This window comes from Phyllostomus discolor, chromosome 1 (genome assembly GCF_004126475.2).
Source record: "Phyllostomus discolor isolate MPI-MPIP mPhyDis1 chromosome 1, mPhyDis1.pri.v3, whole genome shotgun sequence".
Classification (NCBI taxonomy): Eukaryota; Metazoa; Chordata; class Mammalia; order Chiroptera; family Phyllostomidae; genus Phyllostomus; species Phyllostomus discolor.
In genome coordinates, this window is record NC_040903.2 from 189999115 (window position 1) to 190024163 (window position 25049).

At 44.9% G+C, this 25049-nt stretch overlaps 1 long non-coding RNA gene and 1 pseudogene across 1 annotated transcript; both read left to right on the top strand.

The window, feature by feature from the left end:
• The first annotated feature begins 5362 nt into the window (after positions 1 to 5362).
• LOC118497238 lies at positions 5363 to 9751 on the top strand. Its single transcript, XR_004899768.1, has 2 exons — positions 5363 to 8103; positions 8197 to 9751. It is a non-coding gene; the product is annotated as an uncharacterized LOC118497238 (long non-coding RNA).
• Positions 9752 to 21780: 12029 nt separating this feature from the next.
• On the top strand, positions 21781 to 22767 carry LOC118498770 (annotated as a pseudogene).
• Positions 22768 to 25049: the final 2282 nt, after the last annotated feature.

Consider the following 25049-nt stretch of genomic DNA (forward strand, 5'->3'; position numbering starts at 1 on the left):
AAACACCAGACAGGAGGTGAAACCCTGAGGCAGCGACTTGAAATGAGAAAGCATAGTTGGGGAGAGAGGATCTTAGTCCAATGACAGCCTTTTGTTCAGACTCCAGCCTAAGTAGCTCAGGAGCAGTAGCTTCGATCAGGAAGGAAAATGTATTAACTATATCGTTAAACCTGCAGGTGTGAAGGGCTAATGGATACTGTCAACCACATCTTACTGAAAAGCATTCCTGAGCTACATTTTTTGCAAGTCGTCATGTACATGGTGATGATTCCTCCTTTGCACACTGCTGCATTGGAAGGGCTGCCCTTTCCTCAGCCTGTGGTACCTTCTCCGTGAGAACCTGGTCCTTTAAAACTCTGCATGGTTGGAATTGAGTGACCAGTGCTCCCCAGATGAGGAAGATTTAGGTCTTGTAGTGGTTACAAAACTCATTTCTCAAAGAGCCTTATGTGGAATCAAATTACCAGCCTGCACTCATTGAATGTGGGTACCAGAATTCTGTGTATTGATGACAAAGCTGTTATGAAAGTGTCTTCCCAAGGGCTTCCTGTCCTACCACTCAAGTCTGATTTAGTGCTGAGCTGGAGAGTTCATGCCTGTTGTGAGTGGGCTCTCAGCCCTAATTCAGCGTTTCTTTGTGTCCCAAATCTAAGAGACTAGTTTCTTCCCTTTCTGAGCTTAGTTTTTTTCTTTTACATAGACCCTAGCCTATTTCCTGTGTTCCCGCTTAAGAAAGTTGAGAACATCAACAGACTCAGCTTCAGAGGCGGGTGAGGATCAAAAGAGAAAAAGTACTTTTAAAAATCCATCTCATAGAATGATTGTCATTATCATTTAGTTCTGAGAGAATACTGTCATTGTATATTCAGCAAGTGGGAAAAGTATTAGAATCTAAATAATGCATCTAGAACAATCTCCTCTGCCTCGATGAGAATAAATCTCTCTACTTGAGGGGTAACAGACAAGGCTCTGACCATAGCCAACAGCCTGATATTTCACTTGTGCTCCCAGGAGGCCAGGCAATAGCCAGGATGGATAGACCTGAACAGAATAAATGTGTGGCTTGGATTTTGATGACTCTTGGAACTTGGCTCTAACACCTTAATTTATGCCAGACAAAGGCTCCAGGGAATTTTTTTAATGCGTTGCCCAGAGGGAAGCACAAAGGGAAGTTTGCCTCTCTACTTACTGGTTCCTGGCAGCAGTCTTTCTCACGGAAACATGGAGAAGTTGTTCCAGGATCCTTGGCAGGGCAAAGGCAGACCTTGGCAAGTTCTTCGGCTTCAACTGTCATCGACATTATGCACGTTTGAGCACTTGCCCTTTGATAGTGTGCTTGTTTTTGGTCCTTTGTACAAGTCAGAATCTCTGACTCAGCACCTGCTCCGCTATTCGGCCTTGCCATCTTCCATCCAGTTCAGTTGCCACCTGCTTTCTGCTCTCATCCGTAAATAAGACAGGTTTGATTTTGTATTCCTTCTACCTTTATTGAGTATGATCTCATGTGAAGGGCTCCACAGTTACTATTCCTTTCCTCGTGCAGTTCCCATCCTAATTACTTGCATGGACTATAATTTGTTGTTGGTCTCGCCGAGATATAAAGGGAACCAAAAACCCCTTGGACAGTTTTAGATAGTACATTCCTGGACCTGAGATACAATGAAGCTGTGATAGTATGTATTCATGGCCATTTAAGCTAAAGATTTCAAAGATTTACAAATCAATGTCAATATACTCAAGGGGAGCATAGCTAGGGCATCCTTCGCATAAAACTATGTCAATCTGGACAGAGCCTATACTTTTTAGAAGCAATGTATTGAAGGCCATGGCCATAGTCATTTGACATTTTGAAAAGAAAGCCAGGAAGAGAGTTCAGAGCTCCTGACCTCCTGTCATCTGTAACTGCTCTTTATAACCCCTTCCCTCCCTTCCCTGAGTCCATGTCCCATGGAGGCTATTGTTCCCACTAACTGCCTGTGTGGGTAGGGAAAAGGCCCTTTGCAAAGGAAAAAGCAGCGTGTTTGGTCATAACCCAGCTGGTTGTGAGAGCATCTGTGGAGGCTGGGAATGTGCAGTGCTTTCTGCCGAGAACACAGATAGTTTAGACTGTGGGTGTGGTCAGTAGCCTGAGGAATGCTGGGACTTTGAGTCTCTGGCTAGCTGTAACTTCCCTGGTGTATTGCAGCCCCTGAGAATTTCTAGCGCAGCACAGGGAAATGCAGGATAGTGGCTGCAAAAGCAGAAGACCTAGTTCTCAGTTTTGTTTCTCCTTGTCGTGGTTCCTACAAGTAGGTAATGCCCCTGTATCTCATATCTTTAGGGGAAAGATCAGTAGTACTCACTAAAGATCACTGAACTCATATTCAGAGCATCTGGCCTTCTAATTTTGACTGCCACTAAATGTAGACAGGTCAAATAGTGTTTCAGAGCTCCAGTTTCTTCAGCTGTGGAACGAAATGTTGGATTTAATCAGGGTTTGCAAATGTTAATGTGTGGTTGGATTCTGCATATCTAAAGTGGGTAGCTACTACTTGGCTTTGGCTGATTCTTGTTCAAAGGACATGATGTGGCCAGATCTTTTTTTTTTTTTAAGATGAGCAAAATCTATTTTTATGCTAAATCTTCAGGTTTTTAAATATTAATTAAAAAGATAACCAAAGGGAGGCAAATAAAGCATCTGTGGCTACTTTTGGTCTGTAGTCTATTAGTTTACAACCTCTGGACTAGATATACAAGGTTGTTATCTAACTTCAAGACTGCCTGTGAAAAGGATTGGTAGGATGGGTAATAGCTATCAATGCTTTCAAGTTCAGTTGCCGCGTGGACCCCAATTCTTTGGAAATGTCTGCTTGGCTGGCTCTCATTTTGGGGCTCAGCAGGGACTCTGAAGGACAGCTGTGCTGTGATGGCTCATACCCTGGGCCCCCCTCAGACTTGGCCTTGAGGACCCAAATCTCAATCAACTTGACCAACAATCTTGATTTTCTATACTCAGGCTCACAGACTGGTGATGACTCAACAGGCCACAAATTCAGTTGCCCTTTGTTGGGAAGTTACTGCTCTTTTTCTCTATTACATCCAAATATCAAGGCATCAGGCATGCTTCAATTCTCTGGTTCTCAGTGTAGAGTGGCATCAGGACTCTTGGTGGCCTTTAAGAAAGCATGGTGAACTCTGAGGTGCTGGATTATTAATGATGAGCAGATACTTTTTAAAAAATGAGAGAGATTGCTAACAGACAGATTGATAAATCTGACAAGTCATGAGTAAGGTTTTAGACTAGATTATTTAAAAAGTGATAACTTTGAGAACCAGACACACCAGACTATTTATTGTTTTCATATGGGAATTACAATAATAGCCAACATTTATTTAATGAGCACTTTCTATGTACCTGGGGTTTTCCTAAGCACTTTGCCTGGGTTACTTTATAAACATCATAATCATAAGGTAGATACTATTAATTACCTTCTGAAGCACAGAGGGCTTAACTAATGAGTGGTAGAGCCAGGGTGCCGACTGCTTTGCATTTAACCACTTCAAGGAATACTGTGTCTAAGCATTCTCCCTCTGGGATTTCAGCATGGCAATTAACTTATTGTGGAGAAGACAGACTGACTGAGGCTGCATGAGCATAAGTAGTCATGTTACGAATTAGCTGTATTTATTCAAAAGGTTTGATTAGCTCAGGCCATGCTGGTTTGCCATAGAGCTCTACACAGACTTGCTCACATAGTTTAGTAATGCTTTGTAAAAGGACATTGATGGGAATAGTGTGATGTAGTTAAAAGTATGAGTTCTTTTGTCCATCTGCTTGGGTTCAAATCCTGGGTCCTCTACCAATTGACCCTGTGGCCTTGAGCAAGTAACAACCTTTCTGTACCTATGTTTATCCATTAATTATAGCAACTACTTCATGATGTTTTTGTGAGGGGTAAATAACATGAAAATCTCTTATCTGAATGCCTGGCACAAAACTAATCTGAGCCGTTGTTACTATCCTTATTGTATTGTTAGCAAATTTTTTAGTGACTAAAGGCTGAGATAATGGCAAATTATATTGTTTAAGAGAATCCGGATCCCTCAGAGTTGCTTAAAAATTGAAATGAAAGGGTAAATCTAGCATGTATTCAAGGCAAAGCATCACTGCATTAGATAATGAACACTGGAGCACTTAACATACTGCACGGCTTACAGATGTAGTGTATTCTTAGATCCAGAAGGCCAGGCGTGCCTCAGTGCAGCATGTGGGAGGTGGAACTAAAGACTTAGAGCTAAGTTAGTTGTCCATAAACTTAGTATTGCCCGTAGTGTGCTGTGACTCCCCTAGCCCCTCAAACACAGAAATCTCCGGACAGAGAAGGTATTGGATTGTTAAATCTCACCTTGAATCCTGTGCTTGGTATTCTGTGGTAGCATCTCCAGATACTGGTGAGGCTGCTATGTGAAAAAGCAAGCAGGGTTGTTTTATGTGACTGCAGACGTGTGCAGAAGCAGCAACAGTGAGAGTAAGTTTGCCTCAACATACAAAAGAACTTCCTAATTATGTTGTTGATAATAAGTAACACAGGCTAATATAGGTGACACCTTCCTGTTATTGCAAGGCTGTCCAAGGAGAACTGGATGCCAAAGGAAAGGAACCTTAAGCATGTCACAGGTTAGATAACCTCCAACTTCCAGCCCTCCATGTCCACAAAGGTCATGGATTTATGGTCGTGTTGTAGAGGCTGACATTCCGACCAGGTCATAAGTGGTGCTGAGCTGAAGCTGTGTGGTTAGCAGCCTGGACAGCTCGGTCTGGTAGTGAAAAGAACAAGGGCGGTTTGCTAAACCAGGTGACTAGGTCTTTTTGTAGATCTCCCATTTGTTTGTTTTCTTTCTTACCTTTGTTTCCTGGTGAAGCTTCTTTCATAGGACCACATCTAGTTTCATCTGAACGAAGGGAATAGGAGTTTGTAGAGACAGAGGCCAAGAGAACCGAGCGGTCAGTTTCCTTGGAGGCCAAGCGAGGGGGTGACAGCTCCCTCTGGACTAGATCTGACTTTTCCTTCCCATTCAAGAAATCAAAACAAGTGTGAGGCCCTTCTGATCTATTTCAGTTGTTTTAAAGATTTTATTTTTTATTTTTAGAGAGAGGGGAGGGACGGAGGGAGAAAGAGAGAGAGAAACATCAGTGTGTGGTTGCCTCTCACGTGCCGCCCACCCCCACCCCCTGACTAGAGGCCTGGCCTGAAACCCAGGCATGTGCCGTAACTGGGAATTGAACCAGTGACCCTTTGATGCACAGGCCGGCACTCAGTCCACTGAACCACACCAGCCAGAGCTATTTCAATTTATTTTTAAGTAATATCCATAAAAATTGCCCTGGCCAGGTGGTTCAGTTGGTCGAAGCATGGCCCCATACACCCAAAGGTTGCACGTTTGATCCCCAGTCAGGACATATGCCTAGGTTGCAGGTTCAATCTCCTGTTAGAGTGCCTATGGGAAGGAGGTGATCGATCGATGTTTCTCACATCTCTTCCTCCCCCTTCCTCTCTTTCTGAAATCAATGAGCATATCCTTGTGTGAGGATTAAAATATATATAAACACACACACACACACACACACATTGCAGATTGTTTACAAACATACTTCACAATCGATTGCGGCATACTGGCGGGTCACCAGCTTGCCAAGATGAGAACATCTGGTGTGTGTTAAGATTAAAGAACAAGGGATTTGAAATCAGTTCTGTTTCCAAGTTTTGGCTTCTCACCTATTAACAAGTTCAATCCAAATGAGGTAATGCTCTCTCAAAAAATTCTAATTGATAATTCAAATAACCATAGTTCTGTAAGTCAGTATTGGCACGTTTGTACCCACTGCCTTTTTTCCTGAGCCGAGTTTCACTGGAACACAGCCACGCTCGTTCACTTACAGATCGTCTACGGCTGCTTTCAGGCTGCGGCAGCCGAGCTGAGTCCTTGCAAGTGTATGGCCCACGAGGCCTGAAATATTTACTGTCTGGCCTTTTCCAGAAAAAGTTTGCTGGCCACTATGTAAGTTTCCCTATCTTTTAGATTCAAATCGATAATCCAAAGGGGCTCAGCATGCCAAATTACTGTTTCAGTCATCAGAGGAAAATTTGTTTTGTCTGTGGTAGGGTCTCTACAGTGTGACTTTGTACAAATAGGATAAAGATGTTCCTTTAGACAGTGATTTTAATAGACTTCTATAACAAAACTCTTACTGCCATCTGCCACGAACGTACTTCATTAATAAACAATCTGCAGCATCTACAACATGAATTGCGCTCCCCTGCGCGGCCGTCTGCAGCAGCCCCCGGCTGGTAACGTGCTCTGATGGAGATGCTCTGTTTGGAGTCGGTGCACCGAGGGTCCGGTTCGTTCCGAAAGCTGCTGCTCTCAGGCAAACCGCGTTGTCTGTCTAGGCCTCAGTTTCCTTACCTCTAACATGGAATAGCTTAAAGTTGTTTTGAGAAATTAAATAAAATAGCAGACATAATATTACTCTGTAAAGGCTCAGAGCTCTACAAAATCAACCTCCAGCCATGTTTCAGACGCCTTCTGTAGACCCAGACCGTAGCAGGGCCTGAAGAGAAGGAAATCAGTTTAAAGAGTTTACAGTCTCACTGGAGGCCGTGGACGTGGGAGCTGCGTTGAAAAGTTACAGTCGAACCTAAAAAGCTGATACATTGGCACTAGTCAGAGGGCTGGTGACACTGCTTTGCATCTGCTGACCTCCTGCTGTATGCCAGATGTAGGACCAAGCCTTTAATAGGCTTCACCTCACATGTGTAATCTTCACATCAGCCATGTGAAGTAGGTGGTATTATCCACATCTTGCAAGGAAAAATAATAACTGGCATTTATTATTCATTTGCTATGTTCCAGACACTGTTCTAAGTGCTTTCCATATTTTAACTCATTTCATCCTTGCAAAATCCACTGAGATATATATTATTTTTCCCATCTTCCATTCAAGGAAATTACTCGGAGATTAAATTAGTGCTTTCCAATCCTTTGCACATGAGGGCACACGTAGAAAATTCTAATGTTTGTTTGGCATTCTGAGGTAAATTGGAGAGGGCTTGAGGCATCTATCTGGGGCCATTAACTTGACTGAGATGATTCAGCGGAGGATTAGGAGAGGTGATGTGGTCCCCCCAGACTGATGTGTAAAGTATGCAACCAAATAACAATGACTGTGTTCGAGAAATCTCACCGGGAGCCATCCAAATAGTATTCAGATGTGACTTCAACTATTATAAAATGAATAGTACAATAAATCGCTTTAAAAGTTTTATTATCCAAGAATTTACAACCAACAGCAGCATTTTGTGGTGCAGCTGCAGTCTAGTCCTGCCTGGCAAACTCTTGAGTTCAGTTGCCTGCAAGGCAAATGGCTAAGAGGTGGTTGAAGAAAATCAAGACTTGAACCCAGGTGTGTCTGACACATAAATCCATCCTAGCCTCATCCGGTCTTGCTCTCCTGCAGTGAACAGCCACACTATGTGACACTTACTTCATTTAATCTTTAGAGTGTTTCATGATTTGAAGTTTGATCGTCCAGGCTCACTCTCAGGGCGACCCTATTATTAACCATAGTTTTTAATTAACTTTGTTCCTTCACCCTGGTCTCCAAAAATGTCAGAACTAGCACTCCATACTCCTTTCTGTTCACTCTCAACCAACTTGCATAGCAGGAAGTAGGTGGGCAGGTGAGACATAAGGATTCTGTGTGTTGACTGGAGCAGACTGCCCCTGCACTCTGCAGGTGCCTGCTGGGGCCCTCTCTGTGGGCCTCTGCTCGCCTGCCCCCACTGGAAGGTGACTGCTAACAGAACGTCCGTTCCCAGCTCAGCCTGCTGTGCTGACCTGGAGATGCTAGATTATAATAAACGGCTACTTAGGCTATCACCCAGCCCCTAAATGCAGAAGGAACTCAGGATTTGCCTTCTGTGCTTCACAAGGTACCCTTCTGAGCAGAAACAATAACCCTGCTGTGCTTCAGACCACCCACCATCCCCATGCAGGTGAATATCCTGCAACTGAAGTTGGAGATAGATGTATAGACACAGATGTTACATGTGTGTTTTACATGTGCATTTTGTGGCGCAGCTGCAGTCTAGTCCTGCCTGGCAAACTCTGAGTTCAGTTGCCTGCAAGGCAAATGGCTAATAGGTGGTTGAATAGAACCAAGTTTTATTGTGTAATTTCCAAGTCCACTGCATTTGAATTTCACACTCCAGGCTGCTGCAGGGTGGGGGAAGCTGAAGGAGGTAGAGGACATGGGTGGTATTCCTGGCTTTGCCTGGCATGCTGCGTGGCTGGTGTGCGGGTGGTGATGTGTGGCAGGACATCTGGGGCAAGGGTAGTGGCCCATTAAGGCTCCTGAGCTCTGATTAGAGAGATCTTAGAGCCAGCAGGGCTGTCAACACTCAGTTTCTTTTTGATTAAGGTTCTGCCTCTTAACCCCTGGAGGCCACTTATCTTTCCCACCTCTAAGAAAAGAGAGTTAAAGCCTCAGGTCATTGCTTAATAGAAGTCCCAGGAGCTGATTGGGCCAGAAAGGGCCTCTGTCAGCGATCATTCCATTATCAGACTCCACGACTGACAGGTGAGCTCCTGTCCTGCGAGGTGCAGAGCTGCGACGCTGAAACAGCCCTCAGAGGAGCCGCGTCTCAAGGAAGAGCAAAGACGCTTGGTGGAAACCCAGTGGTGAGGTAGAGAGGTGGGGGGGAACTGAGATTATTAATTATTGTGGTCACTTGGGATATTTTTTTAAGCCCATGCTGGAGGATGTGTCTTCCCAAATAAGAGTTCTGTTTTCTCATTGTGATTTGGTCTAGCTCATCTCAATAAGCTTTGGTCTATAAGCTCCTCACTCAGCTGCAGCTTTTTAAAGACAAACATTTTATCTTATAATTGTATTCCTGATGTAGGCACAGTGGCGAGCACATAGCAACTGCTTGACATCTTCTGTGCTGAAGTAGGTTTAATAATGTAATATTTTTGGATTTGCTTTGAAATAATATGGGAGGAGGGGGGAGTTGGGTGCAAGTAAAATGAAACCAGATTGGCCGTAAGATGAAAACTAAGCTGAATGATATCTCATGGAGGTTCTTTCAGTCTCTGTTCAATATTTTCCATAATAAAAAGCGTTTCTTATCAATATTTTAATTAAGTATAAAAAATGTTGAAAGTCGCAGTGAAGACTGGCCCAGAACTCTCCCGACAGCCTCATTCCCCCCCCCCCGAGGCACACAGCTAGATTTCACTCTGGGGTGGGGCCGGGGTAGGGCCGTGTGACTTCGGTTCTGACCAATAGAACAGGGACAAAAGTGATGTCAGTCTCTTCCAAGTGCGACCCTTATTCTGCCTGATTCTCTAAATTGTCTCTCATCCCTTGCCTCCTGGCTGGATGCAAAAATTAGTGAAGAGCTTAAAACTGCTAGGCAATGCTGGAGCCTCTGGGAACGACCTCAGGGAGCAGAACCGCTTCCCCACACTCCGCTGAAACAGACTGTGGTAGAACTGAGGGATAGGCCTTTATTGCGCTGTCTTTTTTAAGTACAGTATTGAATCGCCCATACTCTGGCAAACTAGGTTTTGAGCCTATCTAGACACGAGAGCATGGGAGGAGACTCTCAGTGGTTGCTCAACCGTTCAGGGCATCCGAAGCTATAATTACGTGCCTCTGAAAATGATGATAATGTTGATGATAATAAAGCTAACGTTTATTGACTAACCACTCAATGCCATGTGCTGTTTTAAGTGCTTTATATGTATTAACCCATTCATTCCTCACAACAACCCTGTGAGGGAGAAACCAGTGTTGTTGCCAGTTTGTAGAGGAGGAAACTGAAAGAATTAGTCACTGGATTGAGTCAAGAAAATTATTAGTGGCAGAGCCAAGATTCAAATCAGGCCTGACTCTGTCTCCTCACCAGCCTGCAACACTGCCTCAATATTTTAGACTTGGCCATGGGGAGTGAATACTAGCAAGAAGTGGTATCTGAACAGCATGACACATCTCCTATAGAGCTGGGCCCCCACTCTGAGGAGGAGAACAGACCAGAGCCTGCTCTTGCCCTGCCCTTGTAAAAGATGTCCTAGTGAACAGAATTTAATGATAGTATCCTTGATCATCTGGGATAAAAGCAATTGTGAGGCCTTCATTCACTCTGAATGGTTCTCTGATTTAATTTTCTTCCATCTCCACTCAACCGTGGCCACTCCTGTATTTGCCACAAGGAGAAAACATCTGTTATCTGCTCCACTAGCACCTCTCCGTCCTCCACACCCCACCCTGGCCCATCTTTTGAGACTCCCCCACCCTTGATCCCGGCCCAGAACCTATATCTCTTTCTCTCTTCCAGGCAATTCAGAGCGCACATTAGGGCAAAGAGTCATGTAAATGTTCATTAAACCTCCAAATGACAGGAGTAATGAGTGAGTCCCTTGGTTTCTGACCTCACCTGGCTGCAGATGCTGCCAGTCCTCAACAGCCAGCAGAGCTGAGGACGGGGCACCACGACCAAGCTTTGGCCAGTGCTCCACCTCGGATGGGTTTTAAAATGCACTCCACAGGGAGCCTTCAGGGGCCGCCTGGGAAGATGGGAAAGGACACACAGAGTGTTGCATGAGTAGGGCTTCAAAACCCCCAACCACCAACTCACAGCAGTTCTGCTGTGTCTGTTCCATGTAAGATTGCATTTAGCGAACTGCTCCACACTTGAAAGAGAGAGAGAGAATACCCTTGCTTTGGAAGATCCTTTGAGCCTCCAGGCCTTTGAGCCCTTCGTGTGTCTTAAACCTCTCAGGTAGCATCATTCCCGTCTACCAGGAGCAGAGGTGGGAAAGAAGCCTAGCTAACTGTTCCAGCCTTAAACATCCCACTCTCTAGGCTCTGGAGCCAAGGGACATTGCAGCAAAACAGAACTCATGGGGGGAGGAAGGGGCTCTGGGCTGCTGTCCCCACACACACACAGAAGCCCCACAGTTCTGAGTCCCACACAGAGCAGATGCTAATGAACGTGGCCTGAATAGAGGGGTGAGCCCGTCTCCATCGGTCTGCATGTAGGTTTGGGGTGTGTGTGTGTGTGTGTGTGTGTGTTGTAGGGAGAGGAGGAATATGCTGACCTTGGATCCCAGAATGGCCGCAATATTTAAGATTCAGAGAGGCGATCTGGCATAGACATTAAGAATGTGGGCTCTAGAATAAGACTCTGTCTGCTGCTCTCAAACGATGTGACCTTATCCTTGTAAAATATGAACAGTATTTCCCTCACAAGGCTGTCGGGAGAAATGAGTGAGCTAATATGTGTGAAGCACCTGGCGCCTGACATGTTAGTGCCCAGTAAATATTAATAAGCGTTAGCTCTCATCACGTCGCCCCGTTCAAATGCTGCCTACCGGCTCTCCTAGGCAGAGTTCCCTGCTGCCCACTGCACTTGGGCAGCACTTCGCTCAGGCCTCTAAAGAGTGAGGGCTTTCTTTCAAACTCCAAGTCAAATTAGATGGTGGGGACAATGAAGCAGATTCTTTGATATCAGGGTTCATAGATATAAGGGAAGCCCCAACTCCCTTCATAGCTTTTGAGGTTATGTGTCTGTCTCCCCCTCTCAGCCTGAGGCTCCCCTTAAGGTAGACGCTACATTCTATTCATCTTTGTGTCCCGGGGGCCCGGGGACCGCAGTTTGGTCGAATGGGTGAGCAGCACGGTCTCTGTCTGGAGTAGGGGGTAACCATGGCCATTGCCTCCTGGCCTTCCTATCTGCCTTGCTTCCCAGAGGCTTAGCTTCTCTCTTTGCCCCAAGGTGAGGGTGAGGTTAAGAGTCTGGGCTAGATAGGGCACCTCTTCTGGGCGGCAGTGAGGCTATGGGAATGGAGAGCATGCAGAAGAAAATAACACTTGCTAAGCACCTACTATGTTCCTGGAACTGTACTGGGTTCTTTACAAGGCTTGATTCTCACAGCAGTTGAGTGGAGGTATATTTTTGTTAGTCTCATTTTTCTAGGTCAGAAAACTGAGTTTAACCCATTTTTCCAAGACACACATAGCTGATGTGTCTGAGGCAGAACCCAAGCCCGGCTCTGGCTTCTAAGCTTGCACACGCTCTTCCCGCGGTCCTCGCAGGCTCCCGTAGAAGCGAGTGGAGACCTGCACCCCGCCCCACCTCCCGTTCTGCTCCTTTCCTCCCCGTCTCAGTCTTGTCTTTGTTTTTCCATGGTATCCTTCCTAATATTATTTTTCATCTCGAGATGGCTTATTTATCACTAGGCCATGTCTCCTTATTGATATAACCAGAGCTTTAATGTTATGGATCCCCACTGCCTCATTTGCCGGCACAGTCTGAGCACTTACGAGCTTGGCGATTAGACTGAACTCGGAGGGGCCATAACATCTGCATCTTCAGCGCTTTCATAGGAAATTGGGGTGAATGGGAAAGGATGTAAGATGTGGCAATGCATACGGTATGCTGGGCAGGGGACCCATGATGGGGAACTGGGGGGATGATGCCACCAGGCATTTCTCCCTCGGTGTGCTCAGCTCCAACTCAAAGTGACCTGCTTGTGGCCCAGGGCTATGCCCCTCCAGAAGACCCTAAGGTCATTTCTGCCAGCAGCCCCTTCTACCTTATTCCTGTGCCTCGTGGCAACAGCAGCAGTGGCAGCGGCAGCGGCAGCGGCCATCACTCACTTATTGAGTACCTACTGGGTGCTTTACACACATCTCATGTGATCCACACAGGCATCCATGAGCTAGGTATTCATGTACTCCATTATATAAATGAGGAAGCTGTGGCTCAGAAAGTGCAAGTCACTTGTTCAAACTCACCCAGCTGGCAAGTGGCAAAGTAAGGGAAAAAAGACCTGAAAATAATGGAAGAGAAGTGAGGTGAGGGGCAATTGGCTGTCCGAGTAAGTCCCTCAAGCTGCCCCTGTTTGGGCACCTGCCCAGGTGAGCTGGGAGGCTATAGAACTGCTACATGACACTGTTTGAAGCCTTGGAGATGGGGCAGAAGACAGGAAGATTCCTGCCCCCATAGAGCTTATAATCAAGGAGGGAGACAGACAATAAACATATGAAACTTACAGGGCGTCAAATGATAAGAATTATGAAAGAAAAGCAGAGAAGGGCTTTGAAGAGTGCTTCAGTGCAGGCGGAGGGTTATCATGAAACAGGGGGCCTGAGAAGGCCTCACTCAGAAACTGACATTTGAATAACAGCTGAAATAGGTAAGGGAGTGAGCAAGATGGCCAAGCAGGAACAGCATTCTATGTAGATGGAATAGCAAATGCAAAGGATTTGAGGCAGAAGCATGCCTGGCCTGTTCGAGAACAGCAGGGAAGCTAGTGCGACCAGAAAGGAGAGTGGCAGCAGGAGAAGCAAAGAGGTCATAGAAGACTGGATGTGCAGACCAGCTCAGGACTCAGTCTAACAGGAATGGGAAGATATTGAAAAGTTCTCAGCAGTGCAATGGCATCATCGGACTTTAAAAAAAAACAAACTATACAGTTGATTGTTTTACTTTTTATTGAATTTACTGGGGTGACATTGGTTAATAAAATTATACAGGTTTCAATTATACAGGTATATAATTCTTTAATACATCATCTGTATATTGTATTGTGTGTTCACCATCCTAAGTCAGGTCTCCTTCCATCATTATTTACACCCCCCTTAGACATCATAGGACTTATGTTAGTGAAAGTGTTTACTCTGGTAGCTGTCTTGAGAATAGCTTGTGGGGTTAGAGGTAGAAGCAGGAAGACCAGTTAGGAGATACTGCAATTATCTAGAGGGGTGATACAGCTTAGTTATTAAGAGCAGCCTCTGGAGCCAGACTGCGTGGGTTCAAATCCCAGCTATGCCACCTACTACCTGCATGACTTTGGGCAAGCTACATATTCTCTCTGTGTCTCAGGTTCCTCACCTGCGTAATGGGGATAACAGTTATACGTCACAGGGTGTGTGTGAGGGTTAAATGCATTAGTAAATGAGAAACATTAGAACACAGGGTTGTGATGAGGATTAAATGAGTTAAAACACTTGTAACAACACACAGCACATGTCACTTCTGTATTTGATGTTATTGTTGTTATTATCACTGCCCGAGGGGGAGATGGTCATAGGTCAGGCCAGAGTAGTTGCAGTGGAAGAAGAATGGTCCCGTCTGGGGAATACTTTGAACGTAAAGCCAGCGGGATTTGCTGACAGATGAGATGTGTGAAGTGCAGAGAGGCGTCTAATCCACCGCCCCCATAAAAGAATGTTCACAACAACAGTATTTTTAAATGCAGCATTCATCAAATAAACCACGATGCCTCCGTATTAAGCAATATTATTAAATAATAAAATTATCTCGTAGAAGAATAAGTGCTGACGTGGGAAGATGCTCCTGACGTGGTGGGAAGTGAGAAAAACAAGCTGCAGAGCAGTGTGAACACCGGGACTGCGCTTCTGTAAAGACCGCCGTGGACCTGGAGGGCTTCACACCAAAATTTTCACAGCGGCTTCTCTGAGGCAGTTGGGATTACAGCTGGGTTTGGTTTTTGTTTGCTGTTCAAATTATATGTGAGTGTCTCAGATTTTATGCATTGAGTGTACATTACATTTGTAAGATTTTAAACATTATATAAGAATAAAAAGTAGAGTTCCTTAAGAGCGAGGGAAGTAAATTAGACAACACATGCAGAGTTCCTGATACACTTTCAGCAAATGGTAGTTCCTTTCCACATTCACTTAGAAATAATTTTAGACCATTTTGCATTTTGAATAAATAATAGTTAAATTCAAACTTTTAGAAATATGAAGGCGAAAACTCCCCCTCCTACCCAACCTCCAGCCACTCTCTTCCTCTCCCCACAGATGGCCCGTGTTACCGGTTTCTTACGTACCGTTTAGAAGAAATGTATGCATACATAACCAAACGAGGTTATGCATTTCTTCACTTCTTTCTACACAAATGGTGGTATATCATACTGAGTTTATGTCCCTTTGAATTTTTATTTTGTATTCTTTTGGAGGGGGGTGATTTTCCATATTAGTATCTATAGATATCACAGTAATTGATGGTGACAGCTGCACCGTCGTATTTAACCAGTCCCCATTGGTGGACCTTAAACCCAGCAGCACCTTCCGGAGGTGACCTCAGACTCAGGGACAGCCTGCGCTGTAGGAATGGCCTCCTGCCTCTGCTCTCTTCTGGGCTTGCAATTATCACCCTCTCCATAAACTCCAGTCATATCTTGGCCCTCGCTTCTGAGGCTGAGGGGCTCTGAGAGACCCTCTACTGGTTACAGCTCAAATGATACTGGTTGCAGGCTTTTTACCTCTTTCTTTTTTTGGCAGGGGCCAGGTCTGGCATGGCTCTGAAGATCTGTTTGTCTAGGATCTAAGCACTATAGCCATGTGCCTTGTACTTAATATTCTGTTCCCTGCGTGAGGCCCTCTTTCTGCATTACTGTTTATTCTGTGCTGTCTCCCACCACCCGTCTTTACTCTCGGGAAATGTGTGGCCCATGAATCTCAGAGCCTTCTTGCCCACCTCAATCTTTCCCTCTTCCTCTTTACTATCTTGGGGTATCTGAAAATAGGACTCTGGTGTCACCTAACCTTACACCCTTGGTGACAAATGGAGTGCAAGGACAATGAGGAAGTCAGGCCAAGGGGTACAGCAGTGACAGGGGGAGGTGGGAATTTGGGCCTGCTGTGTTCTGCTGAACGATTAGGAATGTGGGTGTACGCGACTAAGTGAGGAGGGCTCAGCCTATGGTAAATCTTCATGAACATCTCTTTGGTGGTAGATGAGGAGAGGTAGTTAGGATCTAAGCCAATAAGATGGGCCTGATCCCTACCCTTATGAGATGCCTGTGAAGAGAATATCCTTTTGGCCCTTGGTTAATTTCTTGGTTAAAGTGACATTGATTACCTATTACATGCAATGTAGTCTGTTAGATGGTTCTTCAGTCTACTTTATCATTTTACACATTACGGTTTTGCCTGTTTTGCTGGGGTCCCTAAGCCAGGCATTGCTGTTGCCACACACTTTTGTGGTCTTTCAAGGCCTGCAAGTTTTTTCCTGGGGCTCAGCCTGTAACACAGAGTGCACGTCCTTGAAAGTCACATTTTAAATCAGGGCAGTCACAAAAGTAGACATCTGATTAAGATGGTACATAGTTCAGGCTTAATCAATATTGTCTCAGCTGAACTGATCAGGGTCAATGAAAGTCCTTTTGTAGAACCACACAGGGTTCTCACTCACTGGAGTTAATGGCCTTGGGAACAATTATCAGCCTAATTTCTTTTCACATCAATGTAGATTTGATGTCCAGTAATATGCATATATGTGTTGTACTTTTAATGGCCTTTTAATGATGAAGAGGATCAAAAGCATTTTAGATCTGAACCCACACCATTAGTTTCCATTCCAGAAATCCACTGTAATTACTGCGGCTGCTTCTCCAAACCCTGCAAAAGCACCGAGTGCCTGTGAACTTATCTGATGCAGGTCTCAGGGGGATGGTAGCTCAAGGTGGAGAAGGACAGAGTGGGGGTGGGGGGAGGGGAGGAGTGAGGGGCTGAGGTTCTCAGGGGCTGGAGTGATCTTTCAGAACAGGGGTTCATTCTTACAGAGTGAAATAATGAGTTGCTATAGAACCCTGTATTGGGTTCCACAAGTCATATTGGGGGGAAAAACCTAAGGTTTCTTGGTTGTCCTGCATTCTTCCCCATCCCACTTGTGAGGGTTTGGTGTGGGTAAGGGAGGGTGTGGGGCATGCAATGCAGGTGCCCAGCTGGGAAACTGAATGTGGATAGGCAGAATTTAGGGGAAGGAGAACCCAGGGAAGGGTCTAAGGGTAATGCTTTCCAGGGAAGGGAGATGTTCAGATGAAATAGTTAACTTGCTGTTTAGTCTCTTGAATCCCTACCCCCAAGGTTCACTGTCTGCCGCTCTCTGTGCCCTGGGAAGCTGGCCCCTGTGGACTGCGTCACACAGGGTCTCTTGTCCTCTGCCTTCCAGCTGGCTTTGGCCATAGGGAGGTCTTAGCAGGACATCTGAGATTAGAGAGAGAGAGAGGGTTCAGGGTATTGCTCCCTCCATTCCCTCCCTGCTCAGGTGTTACAGTTCTGACAGTGGTTTTGTCCTCTACAAACAACTGCAGCTTCTGTCAGGAAGCCCTTCCTCCATGGCTTCAGATCTTACTGGGCCCTAACAACATGTTTTCCTCCCCTCGCCTTTGGAATAGGGTAGTGTAAACTCCCTGTTCTGACTAGTCCCTGGATGCCTCAAAGTCCCTCATTGATTCTCTTAACCCCATTCATACCTTGTAAATAGTACCTTCATTAAATTCAAAATCCTACTTCCAGTCAAGATGGAGGTGTAGGTAAATGTGCCTCACCTCCACAAACAACTACAGCAAAAAACACAACTAGACTACAAAACAATCTCACCCAGAACTGTCAGAAAATCAAGCTGTGTAGAAGTCTGACGACCAAGGATTTAAAGAAGCCACATTTATCCAGATTGAGTAGGAGGGGCAGAGATGCTGAGAGGAACAGAGAGGCATGAAAACAGGAATGGGTGGTCCCACATCCACATGTGGTGGATAAAAAAATGGACGGGATACCTCAGGAGCAAGGGATCCCAGCCTCAGTCCAGACCGCTCAGCCCAGGGTCCCAACGCCAGGAAGATAAGTCCCCATAACTTTTGGCTGTAAAAACCAGTGGGGGTTGGGGCAGTAGAAGAAACTGCATCCTCTTAAAGGGCCCACATCAGACTTAGGATTCATGTAGACCCACCCCCTCTAGGATTCAGCTCCAGGGGAGCAGTTGGAAAGGCACCAGTGGGATATGGGGAGAAAGTGAAGTCCGAGTGGGGAGACAGCTTCCTCCTGGGCAAAACTCCAGAGGCCAGGCAGCAGCACTGTCCCCTCTGCAAACCCTCCCCCACACAGAGCAACAGAGCAGTGACACAGGTTGCCCCACCCTGGCAATTTACCTAAGGCTCCACCTCACACCACTTAACAGGAGCACTAGGACGGGGGTCAAATCAGCTCTACCTAATACACAGAAACAAACACAGGGAGGCTGCCAAAATGAGGAGACAAAGAAATATGAAATGAAAGAAGAGAACAAAACTCCAGAAAAAGAACTAAATGAAATGGAGATAAGCAACCTACCAGATGCACAAGTTGAAAACATTGGTTATCAGGATGCTCCAGGAACTCACTGGTTACTTCAATGGCATCAAAAAGACCTAGGAAGAAATGAAGGTTGCATTAAGTAAGATAAAGAAAAATCTATAGGGAATGAACAGTGAAGAGGAGAGGCCAAGAATCAAATCAACGATTTGGAGCACAAGGAAGAAAAAAGCATTCCATCAGAACAGCAGGAAGAAAAAAGAATTAAAAAAAAAAAAAGGAGAGGCTCAGGAACCTCTGGGAGATCTTTAAATGTACCAACATCTGAATTATACTGATGCCTGAAGGAGAAGAGGAAGAGCAAGAAACTGAAAACTTATTTGGAAAAATAATGAAAGAAAAGTTGCATAATTTGGTGAAGGAAATGCACACACAAGTCCAGGAAACATTGAGTCCTAAGTAAGATGGACTCAAAGAGGACCACACCAAGACACATCATAATCAAAATGCCAAAGTTTAAAGAAAAAGAGAGAATCTAAAAAGCAGCAAGAGAAAAGCAGAGAGTTACCTACAAAGGAGTTCCCATAAGGCTGTCAGCTAACTTCTCAAAAGAATCTTTGCAGACAAGAAGGGACTGTCAAGAAGTATTCAAAGTGATGAAAAGGAAGGACCTACAACCTAGATTACTCTATCCAGGAAAGCTATCATTTAGAATTGAAGGGCAGATAAAGTACTTCCCAGACAAGGTAAAGCAAAAGGAGTTCATCATCACCAAGTGATTATTTTATAAAATGCTAAAGGGAATTATATGAGAAAAAGAAAATCAAAATGACCATCATGAAAATGGCAATAAATTCACAACTGTAAATAATTGAATCCAAAAAACAAACTAAGCAGCCAAGAAGAACAGGAAGAGAATCATAGACATGGAGGTCATTTGGTGGGTTATCAGCCAGAAGGGGAAAGGCAGAATGGGGGAAAAGGTGCAGGGATTAAAAAGCACAAACTTGTAGGTACAAAATAGACAGGGGGATGATAGGAACAGTGTAGGTAATAGGATAGCCAAAGAATTTATATGCATGATCCATGGACTAAAGGGGGCAGTATTTTTGGAGGGAATGGGGGTATCAGGTGGAGGAGGTCAAAGGGGAAAAATTGGCACAAATACAATAGCATAATAAATAATGTAAATTAAAAAAATGCAAAACCCCAGCTAGGTGTGCCATCTGTTTCCTATGAGAACACTGATGGATACGGCGGGTGTGTCAGAGGCTGGCTAATGTTTCCCCGTCCAATTTCCTTTTCCTGGACACACATGGAAACTATGTTTTCCCTTCTCTTTTGCATTTAAGTTGAGGCTGTATGACTGGGTTCTGACCAATGGGGTGATTGATGTATGGCACTTCCAGTCCTGTGCAATTGTCCTCACCCTCTTCCTCCTCCAAGTTAACTTATAAACTACATGTTAAGGTGGCAGTGCCTCAAGTTGGAAAAGAATTTTGGATCCCTGAGTCACTACTTGGAGGAGAATTGCCCAACCATATTCAAATAAGCTTGTATTGTGAGTGAGAAATAAGCTTGTATTGTGTTGTGCACTGAGATTTTGAGGGTGGTTTGTTACTGCAATTAGGGTTAATTACCTTAACTAAGTGGAGATGTTAAATGAAGAGGCTGCCTAGAGCAATGGAGGATCCAAGGTATAAATATAAGGGAGCAGATGAGGTCTGTCCAGAAAAAGTCCAGCATTGTTAATATAATGAGAACAGTTTGTGTGACATCGATGTAACCTGGTAGCCAAGCAGAGTGGACTGGAATGTGCATGCATAAACAATGATGACTTCACTGTACTGGTCAGTGGGGGCTATAGACTCCATTGAGTGAGCGTGTATGCTGTAGAGCAATGAATCTGCATCAAATTTTGTGTTAAGCTTGAACATTCCTCCACAGAACCTATTTGGATGATTCAGTTATAGGCAACTGGTACTTGGCAGTTTCATCATGACAATGTGCCTGTTTGTGCATCACGTCTCACGCAGAATTTTTTAGGAAACATCAAATCACCTAGGTGACTCAGGCCCCCTACAGCCCAGATTTGGTACCCTGTGACTTCTGCTTTTCCTCAAAACTAAAATCACCTTTGAAAGGGAAGAGATTTCAGACCATCAAAGAGATTCAGGAAAATACAGTGGGGCAGCTGACGGTGACTGGGAGGACTGTGAGAGGTCCCAAGGTGCCTAATTTGACAGGGACTGAGGCATCATTGTCTTCTGTACAATGTTTCTTGTATCTTGTATCTTTTTCAATAAATGTCTCTATTTTTCATATTAAATGGCTGCTTCTGGACAGGCCTCATATAATCTGATTTGGGTGAGACCGCAATAACACTTAACAGAGTTTAACATTATTGCTTTGTGAAAAGAACAGGGGTTTGGATGTCCGGCTTAAGTTTAAACCCCGGCTTCCGCACTTGTAACGATGTGATCTTGGACAAATCACTTCACTTTTTTAAGTTTTCTTATCTGTAAAAAGGGAAAAATAATGCCTATTTCACGAGGGTCTTTTGTGGACAGGGGACTTATTTTAATGAGTTGGTATCAATAAAATTGCCTTCTCTCTTCTCTTCCAACTGTGATTTCTAAAGTCAGTGCCTTCAGTAATTGGTAAATAATTTCAGTTTGGGGCACCTATTGCCTAATCTCTAATGGAAGTGGACAGTTCATATTATCCTGAACATCCTGGTAGAGGATTGAATATCGACCAGGAAAGAGGGATTTCCTTCAGGTCTTGGACTTATGCATTAACTCCTTCACTTCCCTGCCCCCAGGCCACCTAACACACACACTGTGGCAAGCAGAACTGAGACTTCCGAATCCCAGTGTCATCCTTACTTTGTGACTGAGCGTGGATCCCAGCGCTAAAGTGGCCTCTGAAAAAGTAAAGAGGGAGGACTCCCCACGTTCCCCATGGAAGTTTCCCATGGAAACTTTTTCAGCATCAAGAAAGCTTATCTGTCCGTCCATCTGTCTGTTCGTCCATTCATCTGTCCAGAAAATAATTGTTTAGTGCCTAGCGTATGCGAGGGACACTTCTAGTCCCTGTCAGTGGACACAAATATGTATTAGACACATCCTGCGGTGAAGAGCTCACATTCTTTCAGGAGAGAAGATACTGTATCTTCATAAATAACCCCAAGACCAGGATGTGGTAAGTACGGAAGGCAAGATACAAAGGGCCATGGAATTCCAAGGAAGGGGGCAGCCTGTTCCAGCTGGAGGGATCGGGGGGGGTATTTGGGTAAATCTTGAAGGCAAGGCAGGATTGAGACATCTAAAGGTGAGGAAAGGGTCAAACTTGGGGATGTGGTGGAAGAGATCCCTGGGGAAATGGTGGCTAATAGTCCGGCTGTAAGTCTGTTAGCTAGTTCATAGTCTGCTGAAAGGGGAGTTGAGAGAAGCAGTTTCAGAAATGCCACCTGAGAACAGACTGTACAGAGCCTGAATTTTAGGTCAAGATGATTATAACGAGAGTGGAGACAGGTAGTCACAGGTGTCTAAGCACCGGAGGGGTGTGTTCCCTGGAAGGTCAGCTGGGAAGCTGTGTTCGGCCCCTGGCAGAGACAGCGGGAGATGGAGAGGAGGCCCTTTAGAGGACCTTCCGCCACCGAGGGGAACTTGAATGTGGGACTAAGCCAGGATAAAAGCTGCAAGAGTATAGAGTGCTGGAGGGTCATTCAGCTTCCTAGGTGCTTAGAATGTGACTTGAGGGATGAGTCAGTCAAGGAAAGCTCATCCTTTCTAAACTCCCCTGCTTTATTGCCACACAGTTTACTCCTCCCCTCCCCCGCTCTGCATCCCGTCCAAAGCATCCCACCTCGGCTCTGGGCTCGCCAGCCTCGGGGGGATGGTTCCATCAAGGTGGCAACGCAGCAATGACGACAGAAAGAACTGTCTGCTTCGCAAAATAACCCACCTCCTGGGGTGACTTTAAATGAAAAGAGTGTTCAAAGTTCAGTTACACAGTGGGTTGTAGGCATGGAAGACGCACCAAGTACCTTATGCGAAGGGGAAAATTTTCAACTTCTAGTTAAGTTTAGCAGTCAGTGTCCTTTTGACTCTCCTCGGGTCGTGTTTACTGGTAAGAATATTCCTGTTCATCCTCATGGTTATAGCAATGGTCGTATCTGTTTGTTCATTCTAACAGAAGACTGGTCCCCAGCACTCTCAGTCCAATCAGTTTGTTCCAGCACCAAGAGGTCCTAGCACCAGTTTGTCCTAGCACCATACTTTCTGGCTGCAGAGAAAAGAGATGGCCATCAGATAATTCCTTTTATGTTCAAACATGTAACAAGAATACAAAGAAAACAAAATGACAGTATCATGATGATACTTGTTGGTGTTACTATTATCATCCTCCTAAGAGAAGGTAGTCCTACTGAGAAAATGAACTGTGATCATTCAGACTTTGAACTTTAACCTTTGACTGGAAGTGATCTATAGGCAATGAAGACGCCTTCCTTCTACTGCATTTTCACTCGCGTACACTCTGGCACATGCTGACTGCTGGTTTAGTCCAGGCAACTGATATGCTTCTATTAGTCGTGCAGTATTACTGTAGGTGTCAGGAGATGTCAAATAGAATTCCATTTTTTATTTTTATTTTTGTAAGCTTTTGGAAAGCTTACATGTATTGTGCAATCACAGTGACTTCCGGGGAGGTTTGGGGGCATTCGTTGCCAGCAATGGACATCGGAACAGGAAAAATTTTCAAGAACTCTTGCCACCCAATGATTAATGCATGGAGAGGGCCTACGAAATGAACTTACAGGTTCTAGTGGGATTCTAAACAAAGCAAGGGACATGACATTACTTTGAAAGTCACCCCAACTCATTTCTGTTTGGATCCTGTGAACTGTGACTCCAAGGTGAACAGCATGAATGAACATGCATCTTGAAAGGACTGTAATGGAAGATCGTTGGCATATTTATGGAATTGTTTACATCTGTTGTTAAATTGTTTTGATATGGAAGGTTTTCAAATAACAATGGCAGAGAGGTACAATATGTTATCCGTACGGTGAAAATAAATTCATTCATTGTGTATAGTCCCTCAGTCTCTGGAGTAAAGGCAGGAGTCATCTGGGGGATGAACGCTTTGATCACGGCTCTCTCGGAAGCAGGAGCCACGGCAGTGAGGAGCACACCCCTGCGGTCCCTGTCCGGGCTCGTACCTTCGTGATTTCCCCAGTGGCCATCAGCGTGAGCCCTCCCACCCAAACACTACTTCGTGTATCGTGTTTGGAAAACCCATAAACATTTTTGTTTGCACTTTTGTTATGTTTTAAGTCAAGTTTGAATGTGTTAACATTTTAACTGAAAAACTTTTGTCAAGTTTTTATCTTGTAGATATTCTTTAGTTATAAGTATCATCTTGTCCTTCAACCCTCTCCCCTAAAATAAGAAATATATTTTTGACAGAGACTTAATGTTTAAAAATTTAAAAAAGCACCCCACCTCTCCCCCAACAACCCCGAAGATAAGATGGGGTATAATGTTCTGAGTGAAGATGTGGTCTGCTGTCTATCCTTGTTTGGCAAACCCACAGCACTCACTATATACCACATAATCTTTTAAGAGCTTTATAAATAGAATATCTGTCTATCCTCTGAGGTAGATGCTATTATTGTTCCCATTTTACGAATGAGGTCCCTGAGGCACAGAGAGATTAAATAATTTTCCCAAAGCCATGCAGCTACTAAGTGGCAGATGTAGGATTTACACCCCACGAAGTCTGGCTCCAGCATCCCTACGCTCACCTTCACATGATCTCACCTCTCTGCGTCTCACTGCCTCGCCCCTGCCCACCCGCAATGAATCATCGCCTAAAGGGAATTGCTCTTGGACCTTCCTCGTCCCCACTGAATTGCTTCTCTCTTCTTGGCTTGAGATGCAGTCCAAGTTCACAGCCATAGCTAAAGGCAGCTGACTCACCTCTGCTGCAGCCGGAGGTGCAGTCCACGATGAACTTCACCGCCCCTCTCTGCCGGGTGACCAGCCAGGAAGGTGGATGGGGGAAGCAATGGATTGCTGAGAAATAGCCGTCTTATGAAAGGTGGCCTTGGACCCACGAGATCTTTCACCCTCTCCTCAGAGCCATCACGTTAATGCCGCCGCTCAGCGTGCCGCTCTGGACGAGGCAGATGCCGTGCCCCGGCGGTGCTCAGAGTGCGGACTCGGACAATACGCTTGGACAAGTTACTTCTCTACGCACCAGTTTCCCTATCTGTAATGGGGGGCGGTAATTACATAGGAGTTCCTTCATAAAATTGTGGTTCAGAGTAAATAAAACAATTTCTGCAAAGTGCTAAGCATAGCGCCTGACATACTAGCAAGTGCTCAGAAAATGTTAGAACAAACTCTTCACCTGATCCACGACACCAGGCTCAGTGGTACAAGAGGGGACCCCCTAAAAAACATGGAGTTTATTTATAAGATGTAGTGTATTTATTCTTACATGTTTAAACTTCAGTCATCTTCAAAGTACTCTTCGTTTGATGCAATACACCTATAGAGATGTTTTTCCCACTGCTCAAAACAGTTATGAACTTGTCAGTTTTGATGCCTCTTAGTGCTTCTGCTGTTTTTTGTTTCACCTCTTCCACGTCGGAAAAACATTTCCCTTTGAGGACTTTTTTTTTCCGGGGAAACAAAGAGAAATGTTACTTGGGGCAAGATTGGGTGAATAGGGAGGGTGGGGCGTGGGGGTCATGCCGTTTTTGGTCAAAAACTGCTGACCACTCAGCGTGGTGTGGGCAGGTGCGCCCGTAAATCACCCTTCATGAAATGAAAAGAGCTTTCAAAGAAAGTTCACTGAAGCCAAACACAGCCACTCACAGCAC